Source organism: Ambystoma mexicanum, chromosome 12 (genome assembly GCF_040938575.1).
Source record: "Ambystoma mexicanum isolate Mex_15411 chromosome 12, UKY_AmexF1_1, whole genome shotgun sequence".
NCBI classification, from domain to species: domain Eukaryota; kingdom Metazoa; phylum Chordata; class Amphibia; order Caudata; family Ambystomatidae; genus Ambystoma; species Ambystoma mexicanum.
The window spans coordinates 706497355-706515218 of NC_090936.1; positions in this window are offsets into that span (position 1 = coordinate 706497355).

A 17864-nucleotide genomic window follows, 5' to 3' on the forward strand; every position below is an offset into this window, starting at 1 on the left:
GCTACTAAAGACGAAGGATTGTACCCACTGAGGGAACTTAAAGCAGCAACGGATATAGCAACCTGTCATATGAGTCACCTACTCAAAGTAGTGACGAAAGCCCAGAGAAGGACAGAGAAAGAAATATTACCTCCAAAGTCCTCAGGGACAAGGAGAAACGTGAAAAGAAAAAGGTGATTGTTAGGGAGAATTCTCATTCTATGGATAATTTCCCTTACCTAGTGAGTCGCTCAGTAGCTTTGCTGGATTTCTGGAGTTTATTATTTTCCACTGGGTAAGAGTCTGAGCTTTTCCCCCACTCTTACCTGTGTTTTGCCATTGCCATGTGTATTTCATCTGTTTTTGTGATTGTGGACTCTGGAGTACACCACTTCAGTAGCCCCTCTCTTTTGTGTGTTAACCCAGCACCTTCAGTGACTGACACAGGGTTGTCTTTTAGACTTCCCACCAAGTACATTTCTGGGGCTGACTACTGTCCCCCAGAAAAGGGTAAAGTTGCCATTAACTTTACATAGTCTTTTAACCACAGATCCAGTACAACCCATCTTACATGGAGTATTGGAAAGGGTTAATTCTTAGTCCTTTTTTTCTGTACCTCGTGGAGCATTGTTTCGCTCCCTTAACATTAAGACTTGGCTGGTGACAGTGGTATCTATCCTAATTTTCATACCTCAATTTTATTACATAAAGTGGTAGTGTTTTAGGCTATTTTAGTAGCCTCAAACTTTAAACCCGCTAGCCCAAATACTTTTTATTTTGTCTCCGGTTGGGTTGAATCACTGTTTCTATTTAACATCCTTCTTGGGTCTTTCTTTGTGCGGCAAACCAGGTTTACCTCCTTTGTTCGCCGACCTTTGGCGGGCTTCTGACCAGAATTCCTCCTTTGGCGTCTGGGTGTCTAGCTGGGCTGAATGTGAGGGGGGGTATAGTCACCCCCTGCACAGGGTCTCCTTGGAGACCCATGTCACACTTTGTGTTGATTGGTTAAGGTGGTTGCCCGGGCTGGACAACCCCCCCCTGCTGAGTGATTGACAGCCAGGCTGTGTGAATGGGTGATTTTGGCGTAAAAGGCAGGACTCTTGAGCTAGATGGCTGAGTCGCCTCTGGAACTACAAGGAACCAAAGAGAAGCAGAGAAGAAGATGGCTGCTGTAACCCCGAGTCCCGGTGAAGACCTGCTGCAGTCCTGAGCTATCTACCCCTTCAACGACTAAGAGAAGATCCAGTCTGGTGTCTTCTTCCCTTGAGCCTGGTGGGATCAACCAGCTTGTCTTTTCTTCAGTCAGAGAATCCTCTCCTGGGTCGAAATCACTGCTGTGCTGTAGTGGTCTGAATAGCCATCAGAAGATCCCTCTCCTGATTTAAAGGAGCGCACCTTTTATTCATCATTGTCTTTTTTGTTGCTTCTGGCCTCATCCCTGGGTAGTGCAGATCGCTACAGACGTCCTCCTTCTTGTACCCATGACTGAAGCCGAAGGAACTGTGAGTCTGCAGGAACTACCAGAAACAACTGCAATGGCACCAGCTTTTCTCCAACGGAATAAGGTACTGTGCACATTTGGTCATTCTCTCCATCTGACCATATGGAATCAGGGTGAACCCTTTTCCTCCACGAAGATTTGCTCTTTCTTCCCTCTCTCTTATAACTTTCCCTTCTATTTGACAATCTTTACCATCTTTCTTGGCATCTCGAATCTCAAACTTTTCAACATGTGATCCTTGGCAACTGAGAATCTGCTCCATTGACACTGGCACAGGCCTATTGACTTTAATCTGTATCTTTGAATAAGTCCTTGAGGTTCATGGCCTTGAAAAAGTATTGCCTATGAATTATATCCATTTTTCCCTTGTTTGAAATTCTTAAGTACAAAATGTGTTTTAACTTCGTGAGTATTTCTATCCGCGGGTACGTGTTAGTATCGCAACACCAGTCTGTCAAATCCTAATGTACTTACCTTGAATTTACTGAAGCAAATAGAATTGGTTGTGTGTGGTGTATTTTACGTGTGGTTTTGAATTTATAGAAGTTTTGTGTTTTATAGCAGAGGGTTTAAAAATAAATGTACTTATATTCTTTTTTACCTGAAACCTTGAGTCAGTGTTTGCTTGAGTCACAGTAATTGTGGCCCTTTGTGTAATCTCTACTACTGCTCATTTACTCTTGAGATAAGTCTTGCTGTTCCACTACTGCTACCACTTCAACAGTGTAGTACAGGCTTTCACCAAAGGTGAACTTGTATTACCACCTGTATTCTTAAATGTGTGTAGTGGTCCCTAAGGGCACTGCACAGGATTCTGCCTAACAGTGATCAAGTACATCTCTAGGTACAGGAAGAGAGGTAAAGAGATGGAAAGGAGATGAGGATAGAACTGATGAGATGGCACTCACACAGAACGAATGGATGGGAGGTCAGTTTTTATTGAAACTTGATGGTAAAGGCATTGAGGACATGAGACAAAGGGGAGAACGAGACAAATCAGAAAGAAGATATGAGGAAAAAGAAGGATGATTAAGGGAGAAAGGGGTGAGAAAAAAGGATAGGCAAAAACGAGAGCAGTTATGTCATGATGAACACGTCAGAAAACAGGAAAAGGTGGACGAACAAAGAAAACACAACAGTAAGCAGAGGACAGCTGATGATAAGAAAAGAATAGAACAAAGGAGAATAGAAGAAGAAGAGCAAAAGTTACGAGAGAAGAGAATGAAAAGACAGAGAGATAAAGAAATACAAAGGTGAAATGAACAAAGAGATACAAGGAAAAAAATAGGAAGACGAATTTGATTTGATGACGACATAGAACACAAGCGAAGACAGAGAACGCCTGATCTTGTGTATCTGAAGAGGGAGGTTAGAAAACCTGATCCAATGGTAGAATGCGAAGATATAGAAGAATTCTTTCCTGAGAATGTTTCAGTACCAGGCATGTCTAGAGTAAATCTAGAAGATGACTTCGATAACAGAAGTATCAGAGAGACAATCGATACAATATATGATGAGATGGGACTTGTAAAGGTACCCCAAGGAAGGGGAAAGGATGAGCATTTTGAAAGCACTCAGTTGTACGATACTGAGAATGTTTCACGCAGCAGCAGATATAGAGTGTCGTTAGATAAGCTGACACTAAATAGAAATGTGGAAGATGAGAGAAGCTGCATGAGTTGGGCATGGGCAATATCTGACGAAGAAAGGGAAACCTGTGAAAGAGAAGAAAGAGACACAGAACGAGGTCACGAGATAAATCTCTCTATGGGTAAGGGAATAAGATGGTTGGATTCAACCGTGTCTGTGACACAGTCAGACCGGCATGAAGGAATGCCACACGGTCAGAGGGGGGTGTCTCCCCTGCCATATGTAAGCAGATTAAGAACATTGCATGGCAGACAGCGATATGGGAATATTAACCCTGCGGTTAATATTCAAATGATGGGAGAAGAAAAGGAGTTTAGTGAGTCACAGTTTGCCTTATTAGAGAAGGGAGGGGCACAGCCACAGTATATACCATGACCACAGATTTATAGAGAGAATCAAAAAAACAATCTCCCAATGTTGACACCTGGAGCTGGGAAATGGATGTACGATTTAGAAAAAAATGACAGGAGGTAATACGTTGGCTACAGGGGATATCAAGGGTCTTTTGATAGCCATACTTGGTGATAGAGCTGACGATGTTTGGACACGTGCAGGTTACCCTGGTGTGACTACAGTCTACACTGCGCATGACGGAGCACCATTTAACAATTGCAGAACCTCAGTATGGAAAGCACTTTGAGTGCTATACCCAGACACTTCTGACATAGGAACCTATAATGGCGCATAAGGTGACAGAGGGAGATGATCCATTGCTTTACATTCAGACGTTTCAAGATGCATGGGTACTGGAAACTCTTGAATCTTGGGGGAAATCTATACCCGTGTTTTACCATATATTATGTCAATGGCTCCGAGAACAGGTTTTCAGAAGCAGCTCGAGAAGTTGGTGGGAATCAAAGCTAAGCCAAGGGCAGAAATACAACTGACCATTGCACATCATTGCAAGCTGCTGCAAGAGAAACATTGTGAAAGAATGATGCAAGGAAAGGTGAAGAGGCCAAATTAGTGCAGAACAAATTGTCAAAATATGCCATTGAAGGGGCATCACAGATGGATCCAATGCGGAGCAGGTCAATAACCAAAGGCAGTTCAATCAAAGCATTAATGGGTTTAGCCCAAGAGGAAGAGCTCCTGAGGAAGGGGATGGCAAAAAAATCAGGGAGGCTTTCAGAATATGCAAGGCGGAAATCAGACTATGCAAAGATGGCAAATGATCAGACCGCTGCCAATGTGTTAGACGTGTGGGATGACAGGCCATCTAGCACGTATGTGCAAGCGTCAAGGGATGGTGCAAAATAACCAATTTACAAGAGGGGGGATGATGAATCCACCTGCATTTTTGCAGCAGAGTGGAGATGGATTTGTGCAGAATCAAACTGTACAGCAGCAAGCGTCGAGAGTGCAGCAAATTCTTACAGCTACAATTTCCCGCAAGGGCAGTCTCAACAGTCTCTGATGCAACTTCAAAAGACTACAGACACAGGACAGGTATTGCACTCTAGAGCTGGAAATGCTACTAGTGATGGAGGGAATCCATTCACTAACTGTGGGATAAGATTATATATGGTCTAGGACAGCTCACTGGGTGACCTGATGTGTTCTATTCTATCAGTGACACCAAAACCTCATGAGGAACCAAGGGTAGATGTTACTATAGGGGGTAAGGAACATTTGTTTTTACTTGACAGGGGTGCAACGCATTTGTGTATACGTGAAGGCAAGTTTTTCTTGTCCAGCAATGCCATGAATACTCAAAGTTTTACAGGAGCTACAAGTTTTGTAGTTATTAATATTGTGGCTACCAGTCCTGGCAGACAGAACAATGAGAACCCCAGATGAGTTTCTGTTCAGACCAAGAATACCTATGCATGAGGAAAAAGGACAAGTGTTCCATTAGCAATACAAGCAGCCACAGTGCGAGGAGAGATGGCTTTGCTTGATGGTTGTGATGATGAAGGCAGACAATGGTGTACAATAATCACCATTGCGGAAGGTTACAGATTGACAGACGTCACTGTTGATGATCTGTATAAAGAACGACTAGGTGAGGATGAGATGACATTTGAGGTAAACCTCATTTGTTGGGTAAAAATGATTAAAAGAGAGGTGCCCCAGTAAATGATGCTGTCATAAAAATGTCCTGAATATTTTGATGATGAAATGGCAAAGGTGCCTGTCTCCATATGGACCATAGGCCCTTATGACGTAAGCTTACTGAAAGGAGTCAGCGAAGTGAAGATTAAATTGAAATCAGGAGCAATTTTACCGAGAGCACGACAATATCCCATGTCTAAGGAGGCAGATGAAGGGATTTTTAAGACAATTTCTGCCATGTTGGAACAGGGCATCTTAGTTACGTCAGAGTCACCATGTAATATGTTAGTGTACCCCAAAAACACATAATGGGGGCCTTGGAGGCTAATATATAATTTGAGGCCGATAAACCAGATAGTAGAGGCCGAGTTCCCTCTAGTCCCTAACCCGTCCACAATTCTGTGTAAGATACCTGTTGAGGCACATTATTTTACGATGATTGATTTGAAAAATGCATTTTTCTCAATCCCATTGCACGAAGATGTGCAGGATTTGAAATCTTTTACGTTCAGACAAGTTTGTCTGAAAAGCACAAGGCTGCCACAAGGGTATTGGGTGTCCCCTTCGATTTCCAATAGAGTCCTGCAGATGGACTTGAGCAACATTGCATGAGAGAGTGTTGTTTTGCAATATGTGGATGACATTCTAGTTTGCAGCACAACAGAGGAAGAGTGCAGACGCAATTCCATTGAGTTATTGACTATACTTGCTGAAAAAGGATATAAAGTTGACAAAGAAAAGTTACAGTGTTGTCAACAAGAGGTGTTGTACATAGGCCAACTGATTTCACATGAACGAAAGAAGGTTACCTCTGAAAGAGCTGAAGCTATTTTGAAGACAGCTAAGCCTCACACGATAAAACAGATGCAGAGTTTTCTAGGATTATGCAATTATGTCAGGGCATGGGTCTTTGACTACAGCTCTTATACCAGGCCCTTATTACAAGCCTTAAAGAAAGCACAGGCAATGAAAGAAAACATTGTGTGGTCTAATGCCATGGACAAAGGGTTTGATGAACTAAAAAAGGCCATTTTCATGGCACCAGTTTTAGGGATTCCAGATTATGCAGGGGAATTCTACCTGGTTTCACACACGGATGGTACTGTTATGACAGCATTTCTTACACAGAAAACCATGTTGGGGGGGTACAAGCCCCTGGCATACTACAGGGGGATTTTAGACCCAGTGATGAGAGGTCATTTCCCATGCGAACAAAGTTTGGCTGCCACCGCGTTCGCCATAGAGAACACTACAACCATTGTAATGGGGTACTCAATGACATTATTCGTTGAGCATGGAATATTTGCCATTTTAGAGAAAGCGAAAGGTACATTGACATCACAAAGAGCTTCTGTTTATGAAGTTGTCATTTCAAATCCAGCAATTAAAATAGTTTGATGCTGATAAGTGAACCCAGCTATGTTTATAGCAGAGTCAGTTACAGAAGTAGAGCCAACACATGATTGCGTGAACTATGAAGAATTCTATGATGAGATCCCCAGAGTATAAAAAAATGCATTGGCAGAAGGAGAAATCATCTTCATATTTGGTTCTTCTAGGATCGATCAAAATTATGGATAGAGATATACAGGTGCTGCTGTGGTGAAGCACACGGCAAATGGGGAATTTTGAGTACTTATTAGTGCACGTTTACCTTCTCATTATTCAGCACAGGCTGCAGAATTATTGGTGTTGATACATGCGCTTGAGATTCATGCAGACCAGGAAGTAACGTTGTACAGTGACTCTGCCTATGTGATGTTGACAGTGCATGCAGTGTTAGCGTGCTGGAAAAGAAGGGGCTACCTCGGAGCGGACGGCATGCTAGTACAACACGCTGCTTTATTGGACAGGCTCATTAAGGCACTACAACCCCCAGTGTGCATAGTATTCGTGAAGTGCACAGCCCACACAAAAGGGACACATTTTATCTCATGTGGAAATCAAGCAGGAGCCACTGTAGCCAAGCGTATGACAACTGAATATGAAATAATGATGGATGTGGAAATGCCTGATGTGAATGAGAAAATGATTGTTGTGAGGAATGAGCCGGAAGGCTACAGTAATATGTCAAATACCCAGTTAATGGAGCTCCAAGTGGAGACACTGCAGGAAGAAAAGAACCTTTGGAAGCAAAGAGGGTGTTATTTAAAACCCTTGAGGCTTTGTGGCGACAAGACAGCACTGGTAAACCAGTAATGCCTGGAGCCCTACTGAAAATACACTATCCAGCGCATGTAACAAAAGAAAATCTAGCAGCAACCATTGTCGAAGACTGGTTTGTAACAAACCTAGCAGATCATGTTGCATTTTCTATGATAAATTGCATAGGCTGTCAGAAATGTATGGCTGGGTATACACTACGTGTGATCAGAGGAGTCATCCCAAGGCCTAATGGTCCTTTTCAGCACTTACATATCGACTATGTCAATATGATTCAAGTGTGTAATGGGTATCTAATTGGTGTGGTGTGTTCATTCTCTTGATGGATAGAGGCTGGTCCATGCACACACTCAGACTCCACCTTTGTGGCCAAATTCTTGGTAAGGGAAGTGTTTCCCAGATGGGGAGTTTTTGAAGTACTCTGGTCCGATAACGGTCCTCATTTTGTTAATGCAGTGTTTGAACAGATAAGCTTGTTGCTTGGTATAAAGCACAAGTTTTCGTTGGCGTATCATCCGCAAGGAAATGGTGTATGCGAGAAGCTCAACGGCTTGTTAACGGAAAGGATAGCCAAATTGAAGGTTACTCTGAAGAAAGGATGGTTGCACTGCCGTCCACTGGCATTGCATGCACTTAGAAAACAGCCTGGTTTTGACCATCATCTTATGCCACACGAAATTGCGACTGGCAGAAGAATGCGGACGCCTTTAATGCCTCAAACTAGAGCTAGATGTGGTGCTCAGCCAACAGGAGAAGTGTTCGGATTGGAAATGCATAACTACTTGAACTGCATGACATCTAGTGTTTTTGGCATTTCAGGAGAGCTTCAGCGACGAGGAGGGTGCAGGGCAGTACAGTAAGGAGATACTACAACAGACAAAGTTACAGAGTTACATGTACCTCAACTATACCCTGGGGATACCTTCTTCGTTTGGAATCACACAAGGAAAAGGTGGGACGAGCCAAGGTTCCAAGGGCCCTTTTACTGTGGAGGACATTACACCATCTGCAGTTAAGTTACAAGGAAGAAGATCTAGGATCTTCCTTGGTGACATCAAGCCATATACCGGAGAGACTACAAACAGCGGGGAAGAACCACAGCACGTGCAGACAAGATCTATGACAAGGAAAAAGGATGCAGACTACTCAAGTGAAAAAGCAAGGAACTTTTGTGTTAGGTTGTGGCCCAGATTTAGACATTCCCCTTGAGAAAAATAAGGGAAGAAAGGACAAAAATACGAACATTCTTTGGATCCTAGTTGCAGAGCAAAAGAAGAGAATTGCATTTGTTGGGCCACAAGTAGCTTGTTGACTTTGGACTGAGGCACACTAAAGCCTTGATAAGAAAAGCTATGCCAAATTTTGATCAAGGATATATAAACTTCTCTGGACCCTGTCAATGTATCAAGGTAAATTCACCATCACTTCTATTGGCATGCCATGCTGCACTTCATCTGCAATAAAACTACCCCTCCACTCAACAAAGTGGGACACTGACTTCTTTTGGAAAAAAAAAAATATCAATCCAGAGGAGCACCACAATATGCTCCCAAATATGACCATGACAGAGATGTCAATGGTTTACAGATTATTGAAAAATAGATTACCTGTGACATCCCTTCAGAAAGCCCACACAGTGACCTACGCACACAAATCAAACACTTCCAAAAATATACATGTGGTAAATACTGCTAATCGAGATATAAAAACTAAGGTAAATACTACCACAAATGTCATTTTGGCTTCCCTAGACCAGTTTGCAAAAAGGGACAAATAAATAGCTTGAAAAGACAACTCCCCTAAAAAAAACATAGAACAATAAAAGGGATGAAGCATCTAAGTACATCAATGATTACAATGCAATCATTACTCTCTTGTGGAATGCAAATATAGGCTTACAATATATTTCAGACAATTCCACGGCAGTTGCAAGGTATGTCACAACCTATCCCACCAAAGCTGAGAAAGCAGAGCTGAAAGACATATGGGATGACATGTCACCTGACAGACACTGTCACAAAAATTGTACAGCTTTAGTATAAAAATGCTCTCCCATAGAGAATGCGGGTGCTACTAAGCTGCAGACCGTTTAACAGGTACACACTTATATGGGACATCTGAACACATTTTTGTGGCTAAACATTGGTCCAGCTTTAGCAGGAAAAATAGTACCAAAATCCTACCAAGAGATAGAAACAATAGCCACAATGGCCAGGACATTTAAAGAAAAAATGAATTGACACATACAACCCAAACAGAAGTACTGCTTTGGAAAACATGTGCCTGTACGATATAGCCCAAAACAGCTTCTACAAAAACAATGCGACAACTGGCAAATATTCAGTCTTAACTAGTGAAGGAAGCCTAGTGAAACTTACAAAACCCAGCCTAATTAATCATATAAAGTTATCATTTAAATCTCTGCAACATAGAGAACTTTATTACATGGCCCTACTGCACTACTGCAACGTTTTAAACCTTGGAAAAAAGAAGAAGAATTATTAGGTGACCATGACTGATTTGAATCTGTATTCAAAGCAAATGAAAGCAGTATAACAAATGTCAATTTGAAACAATACAAAGAAATGTTGGACAATGAACACCGACAAGAGGAATAACTTTAAACTCTACTAGATAAAGACACTCCTGAGTGCAGTCAAACTTCCCTTAGAGGAAGCCAAGAACTACTTTGAGAGCCACTCACTTCAAATGAAGCAGAAATAGGCATGACTGAGGTCAAACATACCATGTATCTATCAAAACAATCTGAAGAAGATTTGTCAGTGCTGAAATCACAGCTAAATGATGCCCAACTCACCATTTATCTAGAAGTACCAAAGAAAATGAACATGATTTTAAATATGAAAATAAAACTTAAAGCTGTGAACATTAAAACACCTCTGTTCCTGTAGTGGTGAAGCTGGTTCTGGTAAAATGTTCTTAATTAAAATAATCAGCACATTTATACAAGATTTAACAAAGAATAACCTTTCATCTGTTGTAACAGCCCCCACAAGTTTAGCTGCCTACAACATAGGAAGTGTACCTTTACACTGACTACTGTTGCTCCCAGTAGAACACCAAAACAAATTAGAATACTACAAATTGTCAGCAGAAGCTGCTACTGAAGTATGCAGAATTCTGAAACAAATGAAAGTGCTCCTGATAGATGAAGTACGCAGGTTTCCAAACTCATGTTAGCTTTAATTCATCTCAGAATGAAAACAGTCCCAAAAACCTACTACGAAGAACAATAGCTTGTTTCCTTCTTTTCAAAGACATGTACGTACGCAGAAACCAATTCTCTCTATCTCTTGCATAAGCTGTCATTATTCACAAATTGCAAGATATGACCCTAGATCACGCATTCATTGACATTGGCAGCACAGTCTTTAAAGGCAGTATGAGTTACGTAGCACTTTCACATTCGCATACACCCCCATCTAGATATGTACCCTGTACCTCAAAGAAGAAAACCTTTAACAAGAAAACAAATACAAACAGAACCTATTACAGATCTCCCAACAATTTCACTAAGAAAACGAAGAACAACTGCTGCTCCATCAAATAACACAACCACACAACTGTCTAGTACAAAATCAACCTGCATGTCCATCAGATAGATGGAGAAACTAGAGGTTTTAGAAGCAATAAATGGAATCTATCAAGGACTGAAAGAATGGATCGACAAAATTTAGCTCAAGATTCTGATCTTATAATAAAAGGAGCCGACACGGGTGGAAAATTCTTTCTTCTAAACAGACAGGACTACATAAATATGGCTAATGACCATTTATTGACACCAGGCTGTTACAAGCTATTGAGTGCTAATCCCACTCAACAAACCATGAATGACCTGAAAAGTCTAGTACAACATTGGTATACAAAAGGTCTACTAACAGACAATAAAAGGCATTTTTAATTAGATCCAAACCTCTGATGCTTACAATATGATTTTTGCCTAAGGTGCACAAAGAATTTGACCATCACCCTTCTGTATAACCAATCATGAGTGGACAAGGATGGGCTACAGAAAGCCTATCTGAATATATCAATTCCGCAATCAAAAAGTCGTTGCCCAAAATACCAGCATATTTGAAAGATTCTACCCATACACTTATGTTGCTACATCAAATTACTTGGTAACTGCAATTCTGGCAACACTGGATGTGAAATCTTTGTACACCTCAATCAAGCATCATTTAGCATTAGATACCATAGATTATTCTTTTCGTACCTTCTCAGCCTCACTTATCACACATGTATAAATGATCAAATCCTTCCTTGATTTCACTTTGAGTCATAATCAATTTATCTTCAACCAACAATATTTTTGCCAAACCAGCGGTATCGCAATGGGAGCAAAAGATGCTGCTTCTCTTGCAAATTTATTTGTAGCTATTTTTGAACATATTTATGACCACAACCTGCATGAATACTCACAAGAAATGCACTTGTGCAAACATTATATAGATGACATTCTAGTAATATGGCATGGTTCCAAGTAAGGATATTTGTCTTTTCTCAAATATCTCAATAACAACACTTTTGGGATTGAATTTACAGGTCAAATTGAGGAAACATCAATAGTTTTTCTATATTTGAACATTTATATTGACAATAACACACTTCACACTAGTACTCACAGGAAATCAATGGCAGTTAATTCCATTTTACATGCCCGCTGTTGTCATAAAAAAGGAGTCAACAATAATATGCCAAGGGAGTATTTTATCAGGCTAGAAGAAATTGTAGTACAGATCCATCTTTCAAATTAGAGTGTAAACTGCTCTGAGATAGATTCAAGAAACAAGGGTAGTCAGCAAGAAACATTGACAAAGCTTGCTCCCAAACTAATCAATTGGATATGAATAAGCTATTAAGCAAGGAACATACAAAGAAGGGAACATACTCTGAGAGTATTAGTTTTATCACAAGATACTCTAGTAACAGCAGTCGCTTATATGCAATATTAAACAAACACTGGCATCTTCTTGAATTGGACAGGGATTTGGCCCAATACATTACCTCAAGGCTAGTCCCTCTTTTCTTGTTTCCAAACCCAACAGTAGGATGGCCTCAAACTGACAAAGTAGCCAGGCAACTGGGTTCCTCAAATGTGGTAATTGCAACTTTTGTAAATTTGCACTTTCACCCATTAAAAATTTCACTTGTCATGGAGGTTTACAAATTGAGATAAAAGACTGTATCAATTGTAAGACAAAATGTGTATTATATGCAGTGATATGTGTGTGCAAGAACATCTATGTAGGTAGCATGATTCAAGTATTGATAGTCAGAATACGTGAAAATCTTACCAATTTGAACAGCCAAGACCTGAAACTTCCCTTCGCCACCCACTGGCAAACATATCATCAAATTAACAACAGCTGTGATATCAAGTGTGTGGCTTTGCAACAAGCCAAAACACACATCAGAGGAGGAGATTGTCAATTATTTTTGCACCAGTTGGAAGCACAGATGATTTGCAAACTGAGATGTTTAAAATTTGGACTCAATAACAAACATGAACTGAATGTTTTTTTTTCTAAAAATATCCTGTGTTTCTATGGCAGTGATCAATGTGGATTGGTGCAACCCTAGTCAGGAATTTTTCAGGTTTATTCTTTGAAGCAATGTGCTGTGGGCAGATATGAATTCATACCTTGGCACAACTTAAGTTCCAAAAATGTGAGTAAATAACCTTCACTTTGTTTCAATAATCGAATATCAGGTAATTTGGTTCAAGATATCAGTTAAACATTAAACAAAAATGCAAGGTGACATATCAGTACCTAGACAAATGTTAGTTCTTCACCATGTGGGTCAATTAAAACACAAGTGTTATAGATTTCAGAAAACACAGTGTAGCATCACAGATCACAGGCCCATTGGATCAATCCAAACTGCTCTCCAGTAACTTAATTAATTAGACATGAGAGCTAAAGATATCCAGTCTACTTCATCAGGATGCTATCTTTAATATTGGAATACACGTTTGATTCCAAATTGAATTATTGAATCTAATTTACGTAAGCTATGCATCGGCAAGATATTTACATGTCAAATCGTACCAATCAAACACAAATGCTATTTATTGCAACTCTTACTATGTACAGGGGACCAAGTTCAAATAAGCATATAAATAGACATTGCAGTTAAATAAGCATTCATAGTACTTGTTTTTCTAAGTTATGATGGACAATGTTGATGTGGGTCACGTGATCCATCACATGACCAGTCCACATGATGATATAAAAACAATGTGCACCGTGAAAGCCGGTTGCTTGCCGGAGGTTTTCTGATGCTCACAATATGCAGAAGATATTGATAGGTAAAAAGTACATTCAGAATGGGTAAAACACAAGATTTTGTAAGTGGGAACTCTTTAGCATTCAAATTTTAACACGGGAGGTACATGCATTATGTATTGCATGTATTGCAGCTAGTAATTAAGCAGTGGCAAAACGTTGTGATGAATGGGATGTTGTAGGTGCGACAAATATATGAAGTGCATGGCACGCTTAGTCCATAGGAACAACTAGACAACAGTGCATCGCTCGTTAACAATATTGAAAACGGTATGAATAACATTCGTAGCAGAGTTTCAATAATGTTCTGTTCTGAATAATTTTTTTATTTTTAGGGGCCAACACACAATAACAAGAGCTGTTCATTTAATATTTTGCAGAATCCACACTGGATCTTTTTCTATGAGATAGGATGAGACCTCTATCCAAATACTTAATACCGTAACTGTTAACCAGGAAGGGGTATAGGATCCATAAAGATTTGAGATGCTTTGAACGTTGGAAGAGACTACACTTAAAAATAGTAAGGAGGTATCTTGTGATTTGTATAAGTGAGATATTGGAAGGGAATGCATGAACGTATTTTGAAGATAATGTATAGCACTGATTTGTAGACTAATGAGTTTGGGTAATGCTCCCCCTCATCATTTGTTTAATATATCTTTTCATACATTTCTTAGACTCTGGCTATCATATAAGACTGAGGGTTGATGCAGGTTCCTGACCTCCTTTTGACAAGTGACTGTTGTGTATATGAGTATACATGTTGGAAACTATTTGTGAATCTGTTTTTTGTTTTTGCATTTGGCAACAGTAGTTACTGAATGACTCATATAACGAGTATCAGCTATTGCCCTTTTTAATGTATAAATATTAATTACAGTTAACCACAGTTATAAACGTATGGCTGTTAAATGCTTAGATTCAGAATTATGATTGTTTGCACAAGATATTCAACATCATTAATGTGTTTCTTATTTTTCTCCCTTTTTTTCTCTTTCTCTCCCTCTTTCTCTTTGTTCTGTTTGTACTGGTTATAGACATGTTTGGTTAACATGAGTGCAAACAAAAAGTAATGATGTCTTAGACATAGTGCCCTGAAGAAAACCTAGCAGGTCGAAACACATGTTGGCATTTCTTTGGCATAATATCTATCTATATATATCTATCTATATATATATATTACATGGCCACGGCAGTGGCCATGTAGTTATGGTTAAGTTGCTGTTTCCATAGGAAGAGCACTTTTTGGGTGGCTTATAACTTCACTCTCCCTGGACAGATCCTCACCAAACTTTGCAAATAAAGTATTTAGGTCACTCTGATATTTTTTGCAATATAGGGGGGTCCCAAAACTTTTTTCTTCCCATAGACTGAATGGGAAAAAAATGTTGCTAGCGCCTACAGCCCAAACCGCTGGACGGGTTTCCACCAAATTTGGACCAGGAGCAGCGGCTTGGTCTCAAAAGTGTGCTTTTGCAAATTTGGTGAAAATCCGTCCAGTAGTTTTTATTAAAATGACCAAAAAGTAGGTACAAAAAAAATGAGTGATATCTGTGTTCGGTTCGCGGACACACTTCCCTGTTCGCTCCGCGGACAGTGTCCTGATTGGCCAATCGTCTTGCGTGATGTTCATGGACATGCAACGTGTTCGCTGATTGGACGGCGCGAAGCGTGAAGCGCGTCAGATTTTTCGGTAGCGCCCGCCATCTTGGATTCGCGGACGTCCGCGGACAGCGCGGTGAAACTTTGTTCAAAAATGTGTATTTGGTAGAGTGTGTTGGTGTGTAGGAGTGTTTGGGGAGGGTGGGAGTGAATGAGATAGGATGAAAGTTGTGTTTTTTATGTGTTAGACGTTCTTTTTGTGTTCGATTTGTTTGCGGACATCACAGGTGTTCTGAAATGTTCTAAATAAACTGACTGGGGGGTGTTCTAAGGACTCAATATGTGTCCGTTTTGTTCGCAAGCAAAGTGAAACAGTTCTAAGAACACTCACAGTGTCCGGGGAGTGTTCGTAGGGGGTATCCTGAGGACACTGTCCGTATTGTTCTCTGTCAAGTTGAATGTGTTCTAAGAACAGCCGCTGTGTCCTGAAATGTTCGCAAATAAACAAAATGGGGGTGTTCTGAAGACGTTTTTGAGAACACTCCCGGTGTCCTGAAATGTTCGTAGGGGGTGTCCTGAGGACGCTGTCCGTATTGTTCTCTGTCAAGTTGAATGTGTTCTAAGAACACCCACGGTGTCCTGAAATGTTTGCAAATAAACAAAATGGTGGTGTTCTGAAGACGCTTCTAAGAACACTTGCGGTGTCCGGGGAATGTTCGTAGGGGTGTCCTGAGGACGCTGTCCGTATTGTTCTCTGTCAAGTTGAATGTGTTCTAAGAACACCCGCGGTGTTCTGAAATGTTCGCAACTAAACAAAATGGGGGTGTTCTGAAGACGTTTTTGAGAACACTCCCGGTGTCCTGGAATGTTCGTAGGGGGTGTCCTTAGGACGCTGTACGTATTGTTCGTTGTTAAGTTGAAAGTGTTCTAAGAACTATCGCGTTGTTCTGAAATGTTCGTAGGGGGTATCCTCAAAACGGTGTCCGTATTGTTCGCTGGCAAGTTCAAAGTGTTCTAAGAACACTCACATTGTTCACGGACATTAAAAGTTTCCCATAGATCATAGTTGAAATGTTTGACTCTATGGATGTGATATGCTGCGGACGGTTGTTGCCAGGGCATAGAGTCTTGGGTGCATGGCCATTTGGCCATGCACCCAAGACTCTATGCCCTGGCAACAACCACCGCATCATATCACATTCATATTTGCTTATAACTTTGGGTGAAAAACAAATGTATAAGGAACAAATATACTATGGATGTGATATGCTGCTATGGCTGTACTTATTATTGTATACTTACTGTTTGGTCTAGTAATAGGAGTCCATGTTTTTCTTCTTCATTTCTGTGACAAAAGAAAATAGCATGTTAGTATTAGTATTTTGTAATGACTTATTACATTGTATAAGCAATATACTTTTATTTTTTTTCGACCCTCATATTTAGTAGAGTACAAATCAGAGTACTGTGCAATTTGCTCAGTTTCTGTATGTGTTGCTAAAATCATTGGGTCTGTGGGAGACAAAAAATCCATGTTGGATTAAAAAAAAAACCTTTTTCTGTTATGCTACAGTTTATTTGTTTGTTTGTTTTCATTGTTCACTTGTTGTTTCTGGCTAATGCTTTATACTTTGCTTTGTTGTATTTTCTTTGGAGCAGTAACAGATTCTTCATTTGTTTTGATATTATACAATTTTGGAGCAGTTAGATACCAATTGGCATATTCTAACTGTCTATTTTTTAAATATATTTTAGTGGTTTTGATTTATCTATTTGGATATTGTTGAATTTCGGGACAGTTAGATACCAATTGGCGTATTCTAACTGTGTATTTTTTGGTCTAATTTAGTGGTATTCATTTATCTGATTAGTTGTTGTAGAATCTTTGAGCTGTTAGATAGCTTTTGGAGTATTCTTACAGTTTATATTATTTTAACACACATTTATGATTTTGGGACAATTAGATACCAATTGGCGTATTCTAACTGTTTATTTTTTGGTCTAATTTAGTGGTATTCATTTATCTGATTAGTTGTTGTAGAATCTTTGAGCAGTTAGATAGCTTTTGGAGTATTCTAACAGTTTATATTTTTTTAACACAAATTTACTTAAATGTTTAAATAAAGTTTATTTATCAAATTTTGGTTTTAAGAACATCAATTAAGATTTGCAGGTAATCTCTGCTTTAGAGTAATGGTACTATCATTACATTCAAACCATCCATATTTCTTTTTTATATATGCCATGTAGTGCCCTGAATTGGTTGTGGCTCCTGCGTGGTAGATTGTACCTATTGTTGTGAAGGTTTTCTTACCAAGTGATATTTGACTATGTGTGAATCCAGTCAGCTTGCAGTTGTTTTTGGTACCATCTGCATTGTAACGTAGAAGCATTAGTATTGTATATTAACTATGTGTTTGTGAGGTAATTATGTTGGAAGCCAATTTATCTTCTTGTGGTATATTCCATTTCAGAACATATTGTATTTAAATGAATGGTTAGTGTGTTACATATATGGGTTACATTTCCTATGTATTACTATATATAATGTGTTTGTGTGCTACTTTTTGAATTTGTTAAATGTTCCTATATTATGATAT